Raw genomic sequence first — 17,918 nt, 5'->3', positions numbered from 1 at the left:
GAGTCAAAGATGTAAAGTTATAAACAGTGGTGTGCTGGCAAATGTTGAACAATCAGCTCTCCAGGAGTAGAGGGGAGTCCTGATTTGTAGCATTTGCTGCTTTCCATGGTGTAAACAGATATTCACACCCTGATGGATTTCAAGCTACCAACATGAGCAAATGTGGAGTTGTTGAGAGATGTGCAGTGGCACACCGTTAGCCAGCATTTATTACATAGACACGAAGCTGCAAAAGCACAGATGATAGGAAAATACTTAGGAAATAATGCATTCTGAGTAGTTATTACCTTCGTTGCTAATATAATTTATTATTGTTTCTACAACTCAATTTTTTCATAATGCCTGTGTTTCACAACTAGGTACAAAATTCCTGAAAATTTTAGCCATCAGCTCTTGTGAACTGATGAGCTGGCTCTGGTAACCACTGGATAAATAAATAGAGGAAGGAAAATTACAAAAACAGGTGCTTGGTGGTCAAAAAACCAGGACCTGGGGGAGAGTCACCATCCAACCTCAGGTGGGCAATTCAGGCCTCTCCACCCAGAACCCCCTACCTCTGCAGCTCTCTAACCCCACTGCCCAACCCCACCTACCTGCAACAGGAAGTCGAAGAGCGCCAGGCGTGCCCACTCGGTATGATGGATGCCCAGGCATGGGGCCTGGCCTGGCCAGCTGCAGCCGTGTGCCAGCAGGGCCTGGTACTGCAGCCAGCCCAAGGCCAGAGAGTTCTGATCCTCATCCGGGTCACTCAGATGCTGCACATCGGGCGCCCACCAGATGACAGGCCTCGCTCTACCGTCTGTGTAGCGGTAGGGCAGGAGGGGGCTGTGAAAGCGGCGGGCCACAGCAGGTAGGCTCCGACGCAGCCCCAGCACGCGATCTACGTGGAAGGACAGGACCTCAGGCAGGTCCCCAGGCCTCTTGATCAGGCCACAGAGCCCCTGGGAGCAGAGTTGGCTGAGCCTGGGAGAGGACATGCCCTGAAGGGCACCCTCAGCGGAGAAGCCAACCTGTAGCACCTGCCCATGGGCGGGGACCCTGGCTTTGCCCCCCACCTCCCCCTGCGCCAACAGCCGGAGCATCTGCACGTCGTGGTCTGTCAGCCATGGGGGAGCCTGCCCATCAGTCCTAGAGCTGCTCAACAGCGTCTCAGCGTCACACCATACTGACCCTTGCAGCTTCTCAACAGAGCCAGGCCACTGATGAGCCCCTGAGGCCAAGGTGGGATCCTCTGCTTGTCGCCCACCAGTCAAGGCTCTGTTCTCAGCTGCCAGCAGATCCCTGCCTTCTGCTGTATGGGGCCAGAATGTCAGCCCAGCAGTAGCTCTCCAAGCCCGTAAAGCTGCCACGTCGCTCCCTGGGAGTGGACCGACCAGGGCAACCATCTCACTCTGTGTCTCTTGGATGGGACCGCCATGCTGGGGGTGACCCAGGTCTTTGGCTCCTGGATCTCCGACCTCATCCTCCCTCAGGAGCACAACATGCTGAGTACTGAGTCTTGGATGTCCTGACAAAGTAATGTCCCTCCTGACCCTTCCTGGATGCCTGAGGTACCCTCCTAGGGACTCCCTGCTTCTGTCCACTCTTGCTCTATGGCCTTGCTCCTCAGCACAGACCAAGATGGAGTTCCTGGGCAAAGCACGGCCTCTCCAGAAGCCCATGTTTCTTGCCCGCTGCCTCCGGCTGGAGCTCAAAGCCTGCCGGATACGGGTTGCAGGGGTGCCAGTTACCCCCTGAGGCTCCATGGGACCAGGGTCTGGGCCAGCAGATGGGCGCTGTGGGGGAAAGCGGGTGACAGCCATCGCAGAGAGGGTCATCAAGAGGCAGAACGCTATCACTGGCCGCCTCTTGCCACGCAGCCTTCTCCAGAGCCAAGACGCCTGGGAGACAGGGTAGAAAAAAAAAGCTTAAGACCTGGGAAATACAACAGCTCAACCCACAAAACAATGGGGATGGGAAGCAAAGGAGACGCCCAGTTCATGAGAGACTGAGAAGAGCACAGCCCAAGTGGAGGGACAGCTGGCTGCCTTCAAGAGAGGAAATGGGCAACTCCAGCCAACTGCACTCCTGCTTCCAAGCTTGGCTTGCTTCTCCTTCTAGGGCAGCCTCTGCTGAGGCCTGCAGACCCATGCTCTTCTGCCCTATTCTCCCTTCGAATAAACTGCCATTACAACACCGTCACCATGCACCTTAAGGGGTTTTTCTCATGTCTGTCCCCATCACCAAGATCTGGCCTTCTCTTTTTGTCTCCATGGGCCCATTCTGGCAGATCTCTTGATGTCCCCACACACATGCCCTTACCCTTTTCCAGGCACATGGAAACCCAGTCAGAGATGACTTTGCCAGCCTCCTTAGCAACAGGGTGTGACCACATGACCAAGTCCCTGACTATGTCATGAGAGCCAACCACTTTTGCCAGCCCCACATGCTTCAAAGGAAGTTGGCTGCCCTGGCCTTTCTCTCTCACCATCTTTGCTGGTTGCACACAGATGTGGCAGCAACAGCTCTGCACATGTTAGCAAGAACACACCCTAAGGGCAGTGATTTCTCAACACGTAGTCCTTGGACCAGCAGTATCAGTATCACCTGGGAACTTGTCAGAAATGCAAATTCTCAGGACCCCACCCCAGAACTACTGAATCAGAAACAGGGGCTGGGCAGCCTATGTTTTAAGAAGTTCTCTGGGTAATTCTGATGTGGGCTTAAGCTTGAGAGCCACTGCTCTAGGGCATCATGAGCCACAAGAGGGAAGGAACACGGTGTCTGGAGCAGTGCAGCCTGCAGCTGGGAGTCTCTGAGCCTTTATGTGACAGACCTACAGGCAGAGCCCTGGTACATAATGGGATTCAACAGATATGTGACTGACAAAATGAATGGAAAATCTAGCCCAAATCACCAAAAAAAAAACTCCCCAAATTAAAAAAAAAAACTCCCCAAATTAAGTTTACTTATTAAATCCATGAGATATTCCTTAGAGATTTTTGATACTGTATGCAGTGTGAGGCAATTTGCTGGAATGCACAGAAAAGGCACACAGGTAAACAGAATTTTAAAGGTGTCAAAGAAACAACACCCACAAAACAAACCAGATTCCACTTTTTTCCCTGCATGTGCTTGCTCTTCTGAGAAGCTCCCTTGTGGATGTCAAAAGAGTATTATCCAGGATCTGCAGTGGACATGTGGGTGAAGTCCATCATCGGTAGCCTCCTTCTTTCTCTCAAAAGTGCCACCTTTATCCCCCACAATCTACCCGAGCCATATCTATCCAGGGACCCCGATCCATGACCTAAGCTGATGGGGCCATCCTGGATCCTGACCCACAATGGACCAACAGATCCTCACCCCCAACCCAGTCCTGGGAGCATGGGCTTGTGATAAATCAGCAAGGCTGACTTGTCCTGCTCATGAAATAGAGAGCAGAGGCCCATTGCCACCCAGCCAAAGATGACAGCAGTGGGCCATACTCTGCTGAGAGCCAGTCTGCAGGGAGAGAGAAGGAAACACTTGCATAGACAAACCAGAGATGAAAACAGAAGGAAGAGCCTTGCCCAGCTTTCTGCACTGTGGTTCCAGTTCTGAGCCTGGCCCAGGAACAGCAGTAGCCACTGCCTAGGGCTCTTTGGGACTGAGCAGCATCCACGTAACCCATTCTCCCTCTACATCTGAGCTGCGGATCGTGGGTACTCCTGCTACATGCAGCCAAAAAGGCCTAATTCAGATCATCTCTGAGTTCCCTTCCCTCTACAATTAAAAGAGCATTTCCTGCCCGGGCGCGGTGGCTCACGCCTGTAATCCCAGCCCTTTGGGAGGCCGAGGTGGGTGGATCACTTGAAGTCAGGAGTTTGAGACGAGCCTGACCAACATGGTGAAACTCTGTCTCTACTAAAAATACAAAAATTAGTTGGGTGTGGTGGCGCGTGCCTGTAATCCCAGCTACTCAGGAGAATCACTTGAACCTGGCAGGAGAACCACTTGAACCCGGGAGGTGAAGGTTGCAGTGAGCCAAAATCACACTATTGCACTCCAGCCTGGGTGACAACAGCAAAACTCCATCTCAAAAAAAAAAAAAAAAAAAAAAGTCACGAAAGAGCCTTTCCTCCTTCAGTACCCATTTGACCTTCCCCTTCCTTCCAACCTCATGGCCTGGAGGAATGCCGCCCCTCATGAATTTCCTAATTTGTCTGCATTTTCAGTCCCTTCTAAGTCAGTGACAGTTGCTGCAGGAGCCAAACACATTTCTCAGCACCATAAACATCAGATAATAATCAAAAGGAAGTAGAAGTGGGAAATCTCAGTTACAACCCAGCCTTAAAGTTCCTCCACACTGGTTCTCTCCCTGTCCTAACCCCTTCTGCTTCCTGGACATGAGGCCAGCATCTCCCTCTTAGTGCCTCCATGAATGGTGCACTGATGTCTCTCAGCCCCACTTTTGCCAAACACCTCAGCCACAGGAAGCCAGTGTGTGGTGGTGGAAGGAACGCTGGACGGGAGTCAGCAGGCTGCAGTCTGTGGGGCCACCTTTACCCACTCTCTGGACCAGCTTCCTCATCTACAAGGGGTTGGGTTGGATGAAATAGCCTTTGAGGTCTCACTTCCCCCAATACCCAGTGATGCTAACTCTTGGTGGACAGTGGAGGTGAACTGACTCAGCTGTGGTCTCCCCTGAACCTCCTCCTGTCCATGACAAGCACCTGTAGCAGAATAAAGCTGCACAAGAGGACCCACACACCACCATTGCCCAGTAAGTCAATGTAGGCCCTTAAGGGTGGCTTTCAGAGAAAAGGGTTGAGATGAGGGTTTTCTGCCCCTGCCCAGTCACCACTGGGAGACCCAATCACCCACCTTGGCCTGAACAGTAAGACCACGATAACCAAAGCCTCCCTTGCAGCTCTGAACTGATCCCCCAAGACTCAGTGGGACACGCCAATACAGGGTGACTCAGGGCCAATGGACACTTTCCATCTACCTGAAGTTGCTGCTGGAGGGACCAATTAAGCTAACCTTTCCTCCCCTACAGGTGGAGGGGAGGAGACAGTAGAGAAAACCCCTCTGGCCTCTGGCACCCACGTGCTAAAATATCTTCCCCCATCACCTGACACCCCATGCATTCATGCTTCTGTGAAGCCAGCAAGTGAGCCTATGTCCCAGGGCCACAAAGCCCTGCTTGGACACCTTGCTTAAGGAGGGGTGGGGTGGGGACCAGCAAGCTAAATAAACAGTGGGGAAATCAGGTGAGGTCATCCTTCTGATGTCCCTCTCACTTCAGCCAGGGCCTTCAGGACCACAGGGCAGGGAGACAAAGCCTAGAGAATATTTTCCTTGTCAGTTGTGTGGTCCTCTAGACAATCTGTGTTCCCCAAACCTGGATTGCATCTGGAATCTCCTCCTGCTTACCAGAGATGGGACAGAACAATGGTTCTTAAACTTGCTCTGGGGCTTCCTTCATGTTCTACCATGGGGTGGGGGGTTAGGAGATGACTCTGTGTGCTCTGCATTTGCCACCGCCACCCACACCCACATACACTTCCACCAAGGGAGCTCTGTGTTCTTTACGGCGGGTTTAGCTAATTCACATTACTTGATATGCCATACATGTTTAGTCTTAGTTCTGTTGTAATATTTTATGTTATATTTTCTGTATTGTAAACTCAAAATAAAATTCTAAGCCCCCTTACCATCTGAATGGACCCCTCCTTTTGGCCAAGGGCCTTCCAAAGTTAACCTGAAAAACTGGTTGAGGCCATCATGGGAAGAGGAAGCCAGACATGCCTCATTATGCCCTTATCCCTTTTGAAATTTAGGCCCAGCCGACCAGCATGGACATTAACACAGACCTTAAGACTGATAGAACAGCCTCTTTGTCTGATAAGAAACATTTACAATCTATTCCCTCAAGCCAGCTACCTAGAAGCTTTTATCTGCATGATAAAACCTAGGTCTCCACAAGCCCTTATCTTAACCCAGACATTCCTTTCTATTGATTCTAAGTCTTTAGACAATAACTTAACTCTTTCAATTACCAATCAGAAAATCTTTGACTCTACCTATGACCTAGGAACCCCTGCTTCCAGTTGTCCTTCCTTTCTGGACCAAAGCAATGTACATCTTAAATGTACTGATTGATGTCTTATGTCTCCCTAAAATGTATAAAACCAAGTTGTAGTCTGATCACCTGTTCTCAAGATCTCCTGAGGGCTGTGTCACAGGCCATTGGTCACTCGTATTTGGCTCAGAACAAATCTCTTTAATATTTTACAGTTTGACCTTTTCATCAACAACATTTATAATATTTGAAGTCTTATACTATGTTTTCTTTTCACTTACTATGACTTTGTCTTTTGGTGTACATTTCTTGTAATATTTAGGAAATTTTGATTTGGGTCCTAATTATTACCTTTATTATTGTATGCCCTTAGTTGTCTGGTTCTTTAGACTGTAGCTCTTAATCCCCTAAAAAGAACAATATTAAAATTATTTCCTCTTCCCCCTCCTCCCCCTCTCTTTCCTCTACCAGTCAATTTTCATCACTAGTATTACCTTTTTTAATGTTTATCTTTGTACAATTAAATATGTTTACATTTCTAATATTTCTCAGCTTTAAATGATATTCTTTAGTTCTCTGCTATTATTAATGAAGTAAACAGCATATTACTTCTTTCTCCCACCCTTTGCCTTCATCCCCCTTCCAATTGTTTATATTTGTGTCATTTCTGCATTGGTACAATAGGAAGCATATACATTCGATTCCATCACTCTAATACCTACATTTATTCAGGTCTTAGTTATTCAGTTAAATATATTCTACGCACACTCCTGTCCCCTTGGCCCCAGCTTCCCATTATTTCTTGGTTGACTGAAGTTCACATGGGAACAATATTCTCTGATTTCTTGCATGTTCAAACTGTTTTCTACAGCATTGATATGTGAAGTAAAGTTGCCTAGATAGAAAATACTTGGCTCACAGTTTCTTTCTTTGAATAGCTTATGGGTTCTGCTCCACTGTTTTGTAACGTTAAGGGAAATCTAAGATTAAACTGATTTTTTACCCTGCCTGGCTGCCCTAAGAATTCTTTCTTTTTCTTTAATATTCAGTAACATTCCTAAGATCTATCTGTGTTGACTGTTTCAGGTCAGCTTTTCTTGGCACGCAGTATGCCCTATTAGAAAAGGTAAACACAAGTCTTTTTATTTCATCAGAATTTTCTTGAACTAAATATTAAATATTTGTTCCATTCCATGACTTTATTTTCACTTTTTTCTTTAGGCTCTTCAATTACGTACATGGTGGCTCTCCTTTATCTTCCTTATATGTTTCTTACCTTCTCTTTAATCCTTTCTAACTATTTTCATTTCATTTTGTTCACTGTTCTTGTTTTTATACTCTATTTGACTTATTGTGTTTTATCTAATATTTATTCACCCTTTCTGTTATTTTCCACTTTTCCCTACTTCTTTCCAACTCATATTTCACATCTTTCCATCTTACCATTTTTTCTTGAGTTCTTGCATTTCTGCTTTGTGGTATTTATTCACAGAGGGTATTTTAAGTTTTAAAAATTCATTGTGATAAGATTGCTCAAAATTCCACTGTTTCCAGGTAACATTTTCAGGTGACCAGCCCTCATCTGTTAAGAAACATTGCTGTTCTTTGTCTCCTTTTTTCTCACAGTGTCTCAGTATAGATGCTGAACTCTTTTTATTGTATGAGTTGGACCAGTCAATTGAAAGAGGTTCCTTTCAAATTCCGGTGGAATTTGAAATCATCTGGTTTTCATAATGCAGATACTCTCTTCTTCTCATCTACCCCATGGCCAGGCTGCATCCTGAAATATGGCTTCTTAGCATGGCTCTTTATGGATCACAGTGTCCTCTGCTTTTCTAATCCCAATTGTCCAGCTGGATCCTCTGAGCCACTAAACTTGCCCCCATCCCATTTCGACACCCTTTTTTGCAGACAAGTGGGAGATGGTGATTCTACTCCTCAGGCGTGTCACTCACCTTCAGGTATATTTTAATGGTGCTTTCTGAGATCTGCCAACTTGGGCTCCCTCTTCCACTCTTTCTCACTTCCTCCAACACTGCACCTGCATGAAACTGGCTGCTGCTTGCGCTGTTCCCAAGTATTTTGGTGACTGCCTCCTAATTTAGCTGAAAAAGGAATTTGCATTTTGTCTTCCATCTTCTTTGTTGCTTTCTGCTAGCCTCCAGGATAAGGTGAGGATACAGAGTTTATGCTGCCGTGTTTATACCAGCAGTCCTCAATGGCACATTTTTAAGAAGAAAGGAGGGTGCCCTTACTGAATGTAGTGACTAATCGGCCCTCAGAGCAACGACCTTTTTCCAACTTCTGTGCTTGGGAAACACAGCACCCAAACAGCCCTGAGAATTCCAAGGATTTTGCTCCTGCTGCACATTTCCACAAGATCTATTCACCAGCTTTGTGTGAATTGAGTGCAGCCTCCAAGCCGATCACTTAGCAACATTCTTCTGGAAAGACCACCCTTGGAGCCCTTTGGAGTGACATGGACCAGGAAGTGAGGTGATCCACCTATCCCAGTTAGACTTCTAAGAGTCAAGGAGAGAGGGAGGGACCACAAGGTCACCTAGCAGTTCTCCACTTTATACTTTATGCACCATCTCATCCCCTCTCGTATGGATGCCCCTCCTTCTGTTTCCAATCTGGCTAAAAGGTAGCACTGTCCACCCAGATACCCAAGCCAGAAATCTGGGCCTGACCTTCATTCCACCTTTCCTCTGCCCCATACATCTAAATCTTGCAAATTTTTTCCCCTAAACAGCTCTTGAACCAGTCCATTTCTCATTAGACCCTATGTGACTGAGCCCAGGTGCCCTCTTCTTTACCAGGACACCTGCAACCGCCCCCTTGGCTCCCACTCCTGCTCCTCTGCAGGCCACTTGCCACAAACTGGATCATACCCTTCAAAATCTCTTTAGAGAAGATCTAAATGCCAGAAGGGCTCTAGCCATACCAAACTTCTTTCAATTCTGGACAGCACCAGACCCACTGTCTCCAGACCTTTATACGTGTTGATCCTTCTGCCTGGAATAGACTCCTCCTCCTGTTTCCATTGCTCAGGTCTCAGCTTAGACACCACCTCCCCCAGGAAGCCTTCCCCTGAGACTCCTCAGTGAATTGGATGCCCTCACCATGTGCTCCCATAACACACTGTTCCTCCCCAAGCACACCCCTTTTCACTCTGTACTGGATTTGATCATTTAATGTCTGTCTCTCAATGGATGGGCTGATCCATGCAGGCAGGACATGGGCTCACAATTGCATCTCCAGACTATCACAGTGCCTGGCACATGAGAAGCTCTCTGCAAAATGAGCTGTCAGATAAGAGGGGTTATCAGGGAGGTGGAAACACTGTTCCCTGGCCTGTGGCACTGCATGTCTGCTGGTGAAGAGGGCTCCTCCAATCTCCAAGGCTCTTTTCTGTTTGGAATGCCAGCCACCCCCACCCACGACCCAACACAGCAGATGTGTTTTGTGCTCCATTATTTTAAAATGTACACAGAATTTGTTTCAAGCCAGTATGGTAAGACACACAGACACAAAAATAATTGCCATGAAATAAATTTTTGTTACATTCACAATCCACTAGAAACAGGAGGTGCAGCATGCCACACAGGGCCACACAGGGCCACAGGAGCTGAGATGGGCAGGCAAATTGAGACAGCAAATGCAGCTGAAGCCTTTACTGTGGTTTTCACAGTACAGAATGAGCAAGGAAAGTGAAGCAAACTGAAATTGAATAATTTCAGCAGACTCTAGGCTATAGGTGATAGGGCAGAGTACAGACAGAAACCTGATAAAAGAAGATGGGTGATATAGACTCAGAATTGGTTGTTTTGCACACGAAAGGTATGCTCACAGGCCATTTGATTACTCTCTCTTCTTAAGAATTAGCTAACCCTGGGAGGGGCAGTCCTTCCCTGAGTCCATAAGGCACCAGACACCAGAGCATCAAAAAACCAGAAAATAAGAGAATATAGTGAACACACCTGTGTTATGTCCCCGTGGCCCCCAATTGACTCCAGCTGCCCCCACAGCAGACAATCTCCTGTGCACTGCCAGTCCCCACCTCAAGGACCTGATTGCTCCTGCTTTCTTGCCTGCTGTGCCAGGAAACTCAGGGGAAATTAACACCTCTGGTGACAGCCCTCAACCAATAGGGAACAAAAGTCAGTGGGTAAATAAGCCAACCTCCCTTTTGAGAGGCATTCAATATGGTTGCAACTAAGGGTGCTCGATAGGACTGAGCCTCTTTTCTATAAAACAAATGATGCCTTGTCACCCCCTAAGATATCTTTATCTGATGATTTTTCTGAAGTGAGATCCTAAATTTCTGTCCCAATTAGATATGTTTTTAATTTGGTCTCTGTTGCTATTTTAAAAAACACACAGGTACTACATGCATAGATATGCACTGTTAAAAACCCATGTAATACCAAATAAATCAGGGCAAAATCGAACATCTCCTTCCCCTCCCCAGAGGAAGCCACAGTTAGCAATTAGGGTGTGCATCTTCTCAGGCTGTTGCTTTTCTTTGCATTATAATATATGCATATGTCACAGTGTATTAGTTTCCTGTAGCTGCCATAACAGATTACCACTGACTTGCTGGCTTAAAACAACATAAATGTATTCTCTCACAGTTCTGGAGGCCAGAAGTTCCACATCAGTTTCACCGGGTCAAAATCAAGGTGTCAGCAGAGCCGTGCTACCTCCAAAGGCTCTACGGGAAAATCTATACCTTGCCTCTTCCAGCTTTTGGTAGCTGTCAGCATTCCTTGTCTTGTAGTCCCATCACTCCAGTCTCCGCCTCCACGGTCTCTTCTTTTGTTTGTGTCAAATCTCCCTCTGCCTCTTCCTTATATGCATATTTGTGATGGCATTTAGGGTTCACCTGGGTAATTCAGGATAAGTTCCCCATCTGAAAATCCCAAATCAGATCTGCAAAGATCCTTTTTCTAAATGAGGTAACACGCACAGCATTTGGGGATAATTTTTCAGCCTACTACATGTGGTAATTATTTTCAGCATAGAGGAAATGACTATGCCATGACTTGCTTTGGTTGACATAAGAGGCCCTGAAGCTTTTTCCATATCTATCCATATAGAGGTACTTTACTCTTTTTCAACTGCTGCATAATATTTCACAGTGGAAATGTGCCATGATTTCTTTACCCATCCTTCAACAGAAGATACTTAGATCATCTCCAGTTTCTTATTATAACAAACAATATTGCAGTGAACATCCAATAAATGCAGCTCTTGGAAAGAATGTAAACATTTCTATAGAGGAGATGCCGCCAAGAGAGGAAGTTGTACGGTCCAACTCCTTCTTATTGCCCTTACCCTTTCATCATATATAAGTTACTATCTCCTTTAATCCTCACAACCACCTAGAGAAATAGGAATTATATAATTCCTATTTTACAACTGAGAAAACAGAAAGGTCCAGAGTGCCAATGTTTGCCCAGGGCCATATAGCTGGCAAGAATACTAAAGTCACACTAAAAAGGAAAATGGCCATGGACAAGTTGGCTTGGGTTTTTGGTTTTTTTTTTTCTTCTACCATGAAAAATGTGTTGAATTCCTAATCTGTATTCTCAAAGTATTGGATACCACTAGGGAAAAATAAATCATCTTTTAAAAATGTTTCAAGAAGACAGGCTGTTTTGATCCTTCTTCAGCCTCACTTGGCTTCAGAAAACGTGGGGAAAGTTGGCGGTTGTGCAGTTGTGCAGAGAAAAGTTTGAAACGGCCATGAGCAGATGTCCCAGGCAGGGCCACCCAAGTAAAGTTTTGGGAAAAGAAAAGCAGCTTTGATCAGACTGAAAGAAAACATCATCTGAAGAGAAATATTCAGCTGAAGAATAAAGAGTACATTAGAGAAAACATAAAGGGGAATGATGCAGAATCTACTACAAAGTTTGCCGGTGAGATCCAAACTGACCCTGTCACTGCAGACATGTCGGAGCGGGTGGGGGAACCCACCTCCTCCCCTCAATTCTGACCATCCAAGTTACACACCCTGTCTCTTCTGCCCTGCAACGATCATGGCAGGAGGGAAAGAGAAATGGAGTTACCTTCACTGTCTGAATCTACAGCTACCCTCTTTCTCCTTCCCGGTCAAGCCCCTACCTCCCACCCCTTCACAAATACCCCTCCTTAATTCCTCAGAGAAGATGCCCATGGGCTTAACAGTCCCATCCACCCACAGTTGCAGAGGAGGAGCAGTGAAAACAGGGGGATAGCCAGATAAATAGACACACAGGTTTTGTGGAAGACACCTCTGAGTTCTGCTTCTGCTCTTCTGAGCTGTGGTGCAATAGGCAAGTCACACAACCTTTCTGCTCTGTTTCCTCAGCTGTAAAATGGGGAGAATGAGATATCTTCTCCCTCCAGGAGTTGGCACAATAAATAAATGAGTCAAAGTATGTAAAAACCTACTACATGGTTGGGTATATTTACACAAGTGGTGGGATCCAGAATTTTCTGTCCCCACTTCTGGATACAGTCTACCTTTCTGGGGTCTGAAAACACTTCTCTTCCTGGGTTTTGGCTCATTCTAAAGTCAGAGTAAAAACGGGGATATTTGGGAGCATAACGGAAGGTAGAGACAGAAAGAGAAGCTCTTTCATTGTAAAACCACAAGCGTCAGCCAGGAGGAGGCCACCTGGGCAGTGAGAAGGTTCTCACTGTCTGCTGAAGCTGCCTCCAAAGATAACCAGGATGGAACAGGAAAGAATTTCTTGACCTTTTAAAATCACGTGGGAAGGTGAGAAGGGAAAGAGTGGGAGCCAGAAGGGAAGTATGTCAGGGAGTTAAAGGAGAGGACTGAGATTCCGACAAGAACGGAGTTGGGGCTGCCTAGCAATTGAGGGAAGGGAAACCAGGAGAGTTCTGCCTGAAGGAGCCCAGCCCACTGAGAAGCTGGGGAACTGTGTGGGGCAGGGGGCAGGAGCCACTACCAAACTCCCTGCCATTGCCTCCATAAGGGTGGAAACAGCTCTCAACCGGGAAGTTCACTTCTCAACCATGAAGTTCTAACCATCAAGGGCAGTGTCCTTAATGGCATTGTTTGTTTACAATTCTTCCTTCTTCCCCACCTTACCATGGTCGCACTGCAGATGCAGTCTACTTCCCTGCCTACTTTCTTTGACCTTGGCCATGTGACTTGCTTTTGCTACCAGGATGTGAGTGGACATACCATATACCATGTCCTATGGGAGGCTTTAAATGTGCTTTTGTGGTTTGGCTTGCCTCCTTGCAAATCTGTCCTCACGATGAGAAGAGCTTGCCCCAGGTGAAGCACCTGGAGCAAACCTGAACTCAACCTCCAGCCATGCTCACTGGGCCCAGCCTACCCAACTGCTATTACCAAAATATAGGCATATGTTTTGGTTAGCTATTGAGACTTTGAGGCTATTGGTTAAGCAGCATTATTACAGCAAAACCCAACTAATACACACCTTTTGGTGGCATCTCTAGGGCTCAATGTGTGCCCTTGGTCAGAAAACAGGCAGGCAGGTTAGCAATGAAACCTAGCACCCCTCCCTCAGTTAATAAGAGTGTAGTGCTGTCTCTACAAATGGGGCTCAGGCTGTGATGAGGATGATGGTGCAACGCAGTCACAGATATATCTCTTGAACCAGTTTCCCCAGTAAGATGGTATGGAGGGAGGCTTCTGTCAAATGGCGGTCTTTTAAGAAGGACTTTTCTGAAAACGTTTAGTACAAATGAACTTTGCCCAGAGACAGCTTGAGAAACAGGGACACTTGGAGGAAAGAACTGAACTTGTAGTTTATAGTTTGCACTGTAATAGGCAGCAGGAGATTTTCCTCATTTTGTAGGGAAAGGAAAGCTCTTCTTTGGGGAAATCCAGTGAGGATCTTGCCTGACAGCGGCACTAGATCACCACTCTCCAGACTGCCTCTACGCCCTGCACCACTCTACACCCTGACACCTCCACTGCTTACAAATATGACTGCAGTTGGCTGACTGCACAGGGACCAGCTGGCAGAGACAGAGGCTAAGTCATCTTTCCTCAACTACCAGATATGAAAAAAGGATGACAAAAATCTGGTCCTCCACCAAACTGCCATGGACAATGGATAACATGTTGGGCAGGGAAGATGGGGAGAAGACAGATCACATGCTCTTCTCCCCACCCAAAGGGAAAAAACTCACAAAGCCCTTGTAAAGTGTTTTTTAAGAGTTTTCTGGGTGGGAGAAGGGGTAGAGGGAACCATGTGAGAGTGTGTGTGTGTGTGTGTGTGTGTTAAAAACTGAATTTGGGTCTAACCCTGGAGTCATCACTAAAGGTATGACAACCCCTTAGTTTCTGTTCCCCGACCCTTGTCCCCTTCTAAACAGCCACCCTGTCTGATTCATCACTGCTTAAGCTCTGAGTTAAACTGGCAAAAATTTGGGAATTTGGAGTTTCTGTTCCATTTCTTAAAGTGCAGTTTGTCATAACAAAACTATGGCTGGGGTGAAAGGGAATATATGAGCAGACTTTCAGAGGGCTGGATTAAAACCACAAGTCCCAGCCCTGGGAGGAACTCAGCAGGCAACCCTGCTTTCCTTGACTTCCCAAAGTCAGACCCCAGGCAGGGAGAGCTGAACCGGCCTCTGGGGCAAAGGCAACAGACACAGCATCCCTCTCCAGTCAGATCTGCTGGGTCCTGGGAGACTGGGCTGTTTGCTCTACTGTGGGCAGAATAACAGGCATCCTGTCTCCAAAGCTACCACCAGGCCAGGCTCCATCAGAGGACTTTGATTTTTCCTCACACATCAGCAACTTCAAGACAAGAGCGGACTTTTGCCCCTATAATTTCTGGCTCAGCCAATTCCAGGAAAAAGAAAGAAAACCAAAGGAATGATAACTAACATTGATTCACCATTTACTACATGTCTGAGACTGCTTGAAAACCTTACTTATAATTTAATCCTCATGCCCGTCTTATGAGGTATATACTACTGTTATCATCTTTATTTTACAGGTGAGGAAAACAACACATAAAGAAACAGAGAGGTCAAAGGTTCACACTGCTGGCAAGGACAGCACTAGGGCAGGAACCCAGGTGGTCTGGCTTCAGAGCTAGCTGACCTAGTTGCTGTGCCACCCTAGGAAGAAGCTGCCACCTAAAGCCCCTGCTCCAGCCCTAATTCCGAAAGACTGCACTAGGTCTTAGGAGTGGGCCTTCTGTCAAAGGAGGCTTATCTGTTCAAGACTGGCCAGTTCATCCATAGAGTGGGGCTTGAATGAAGTCAAAGGCAGGTTGCAACCTTTTTGTATCAGGACAAATTAAGGAAAAATAAAAATGTTTTCAGGCTAAATGTTTTTCATTCAAAATGAAAACAGCTTTGTTATGTCTCTTGTCCTCCTCTATTCTTTATTTGAGAAATAGAAGAATATCAATGAGAAAAATGCCACCACACTTGATACACTCCAATCTGGAATATTTGAGAGGTAGTATCAGAAGCAGCTTACCAATAATCTGTTATCCTCCAGTTAGTCTAGGGCTTGATATCTAAACCAGGCAGTTTCTATGCTTCCTGCTCATTCCAGAACCAGATGGTGCCCCAGGTCCATGTCAAGAATTCTCCAGACTATCAGTCAGGAAACTGAAAACATCTGACTTGTGAGGTGACTACAGCAGATCCCAATAAAAATGACCACTTACTGAGCACATACCATGTGCCTGGAACTCTTAAAATCCTACAACATATGTGCTAATATAACATTACAATGGTAGAAATTCAGATTAGTGGCAGGCAAGATTTAAATTTTTCTGATAGTCCATGTACTTTTCACTTCACACACAAGGATGAGGGAAGAATCCAGAATCTTGGGATGAAGATGTGAGTATAGGGGGGTGCTAAGCACGGGGAAGAAACCTGGGATTTTGCTGTGATTTTTACTGTCTTTTTCAACAACTTCCTGTAACTTCACACAGCCCTTCCATCTAACTAAATACAGCCACTTCCTGTGACCTCAAACAGTCCTTCCTGTGACTTCATACAGCCACTTCCAGTGACTTCACACAGCCCTTCCTGTGACATCACACTGAATCTTCCTGTGTTTTAACACTACCTCATCCCATGACTTCCCACAGCCCCTTCCTGTGGCTTCAGCCTGGTCCTTCCTGTGGCTTCACACAGCCCCTTCCTATGACTTCCCATAGCCTCTTCCTGTGACTTCACACTGCCACTTCCTGTGACTTCACACTGACCCTCCCTGAGACTTCCCCTTGCCCCTCCCTGTGGCTTCAGACAGCCCCATCCTGTGACTTCACACTGCTCCTTCCTGTGGCTTCACACAGCCCCTTCTTGTGACTTCACGCAACCTCATCCTGTGACTTCACACTGCCTCTTTCTGTGACCTCACACTGCCCCTTCCTGTGGCTTCACATTGCCCCTTCCTGTAGCTTGACACAGCCCCTTCTGTGATCCCACACTGCTCCTTACTGTGAACTCACACAGTAACTTCACATGGTGACTTCACACAGCCCCTTCCTATGAATTCATACTCCTCCCTGTGACTTCCCATTACCCTTCCTATGACTTCACACTGCCCCTTCCTATGACTGCCAATTCCTGTGATTTCACACTGCCCCTCCCTGTGACATCACACTACCCTTCCTGTGACCTAACACTGCCCCTTCCTGTGACTTCACACTGCCTCTCCCTGTGACTTCACACTGCCACTTCCTGAGACCTCGCAATGCCACTTCCTGTGACTTCACAATGCCCCTTCCTGTGGCTTCACACAACACTTTCTGTGACTTTACATGGCCCTGTCCTGTGACCTCACACAGCCCCTTCCAGTGGCTTCACACAGACCCTTCCTGTGAAATCACACAGCCCCTTTCTGGGACTTCACACAACCCCTTCCTGTTACTTCACACAGCCCCTTCATGGCACTTTACATTGCACCTTCCTGTGGCTTCCCACTGCCCATTCCTGTGGCTTCACACAACCCCTTCCTATGATTGCCTACAGTCCATTCCTGTGACATTCCACTGCCCCTTCCTGTGACTTCACACAGCCACTTCCTGTGTCTTCCCACTGCCGCTTCCTATGACTTCACTCAGCCACTTGCTGTGGCTTCCCACTGCCCCTTCCTGTGACTTCCCACTGCCCATTCCAGTGGCTTCAAACAGCCCCTTCCTGTGCCTCACACAGCCCCTTCCTGTGAACTCTCACAGCCCCTTCTGGTGGCTTCACACAGCCCTTCCCTGTGACCTCACACAGCTCCTTCCTAACGCTTCACATAGCCCCTTCCTGGGGCTTCACAAACCCCTTCCAGTGGCTTCACACAGCCTCTTCCTGGGGCTTCATAAACCCCTTCCAGTGGCCTCATAAGCCCTTCCTGTGGCTTCACACTGCCCCTTCCTGTGACTTTACACTGCCCTTCCTGTCACGTCACACTGCTCCTTCCTGTGGCTTCACATAGCCTCTACCTGTGTCTTCACAGGTCCACTTCCAGCGTCTTCACACTGCCCCTACCTGTGGCTTCACACAGCCTCTACCTATGACTTCACACTGCCCCTTCCTATGACTTCACACTGCCTCTTCCTGTGATGTCACACAACCACTTCCTGTGACTTCCTATGCCCCTTCCCATGGCTTCACACAGCTCCTTCCTGTGACCTCACACTGCCACTTCTTCTGCCCTCACATAGCCCCTTTCTGTGACTTCACAGAGCCCCTCCCTGTGACTTCACACTGCCCCTCCATGTGACTTCCCACTGCCCCGTCCTGTGACTTCACACTGCCCCTTCCTTTGGCTTCACACTACTATCCCTCCCTGTGGTTTTGCACTGCCTTTTCCTGTGACTTCACAGTGCCCCTTCCTGTGGCATCACACAGCCCCTTCCTG

The 17,918-nt window shown here is 47.2% G+C and overlaps 1 pseudogene across 1 annotated transcript; it reads right to left on the bottom strand.

Annotated features, from left to right (window-relative positions):
• Window positions 1–291: 291 nt before the first annotated feature.
• LOC105530510 lies at window positions 292–1,874 on the bottom strand (annotated as a pseudogene). The gene has a single exon (XR_001004660.1). The product of XR_001004660.1 is annotated as a protein FAM198A pseudogene (transcript).
• Between the last annotated feature and the right edge of the window lie 16,044 nt (window positions 1,875–17,918).

Source organism: Mandrillus leucophaeus, unplaced genomic scaffold (genome assembly GCF_000951045.1).
Source record: "Mandrillus leucophaeus isolate KB7577 unplaced genomic scaffold, Mleu.le_1.0 Scaffold829, whole genome shotgun sequence".
NCBI classification, from domain to species: domain Eukaryota; kingdom Metazoa; phylum Chordata; class Mammalia; order Primates; family Cercopithecidae; genus Mandrillus; species Mandrillus leucophaeus.
This window is presented reverse-complemented; position numbering and strand designations above follow the sequence as displayed.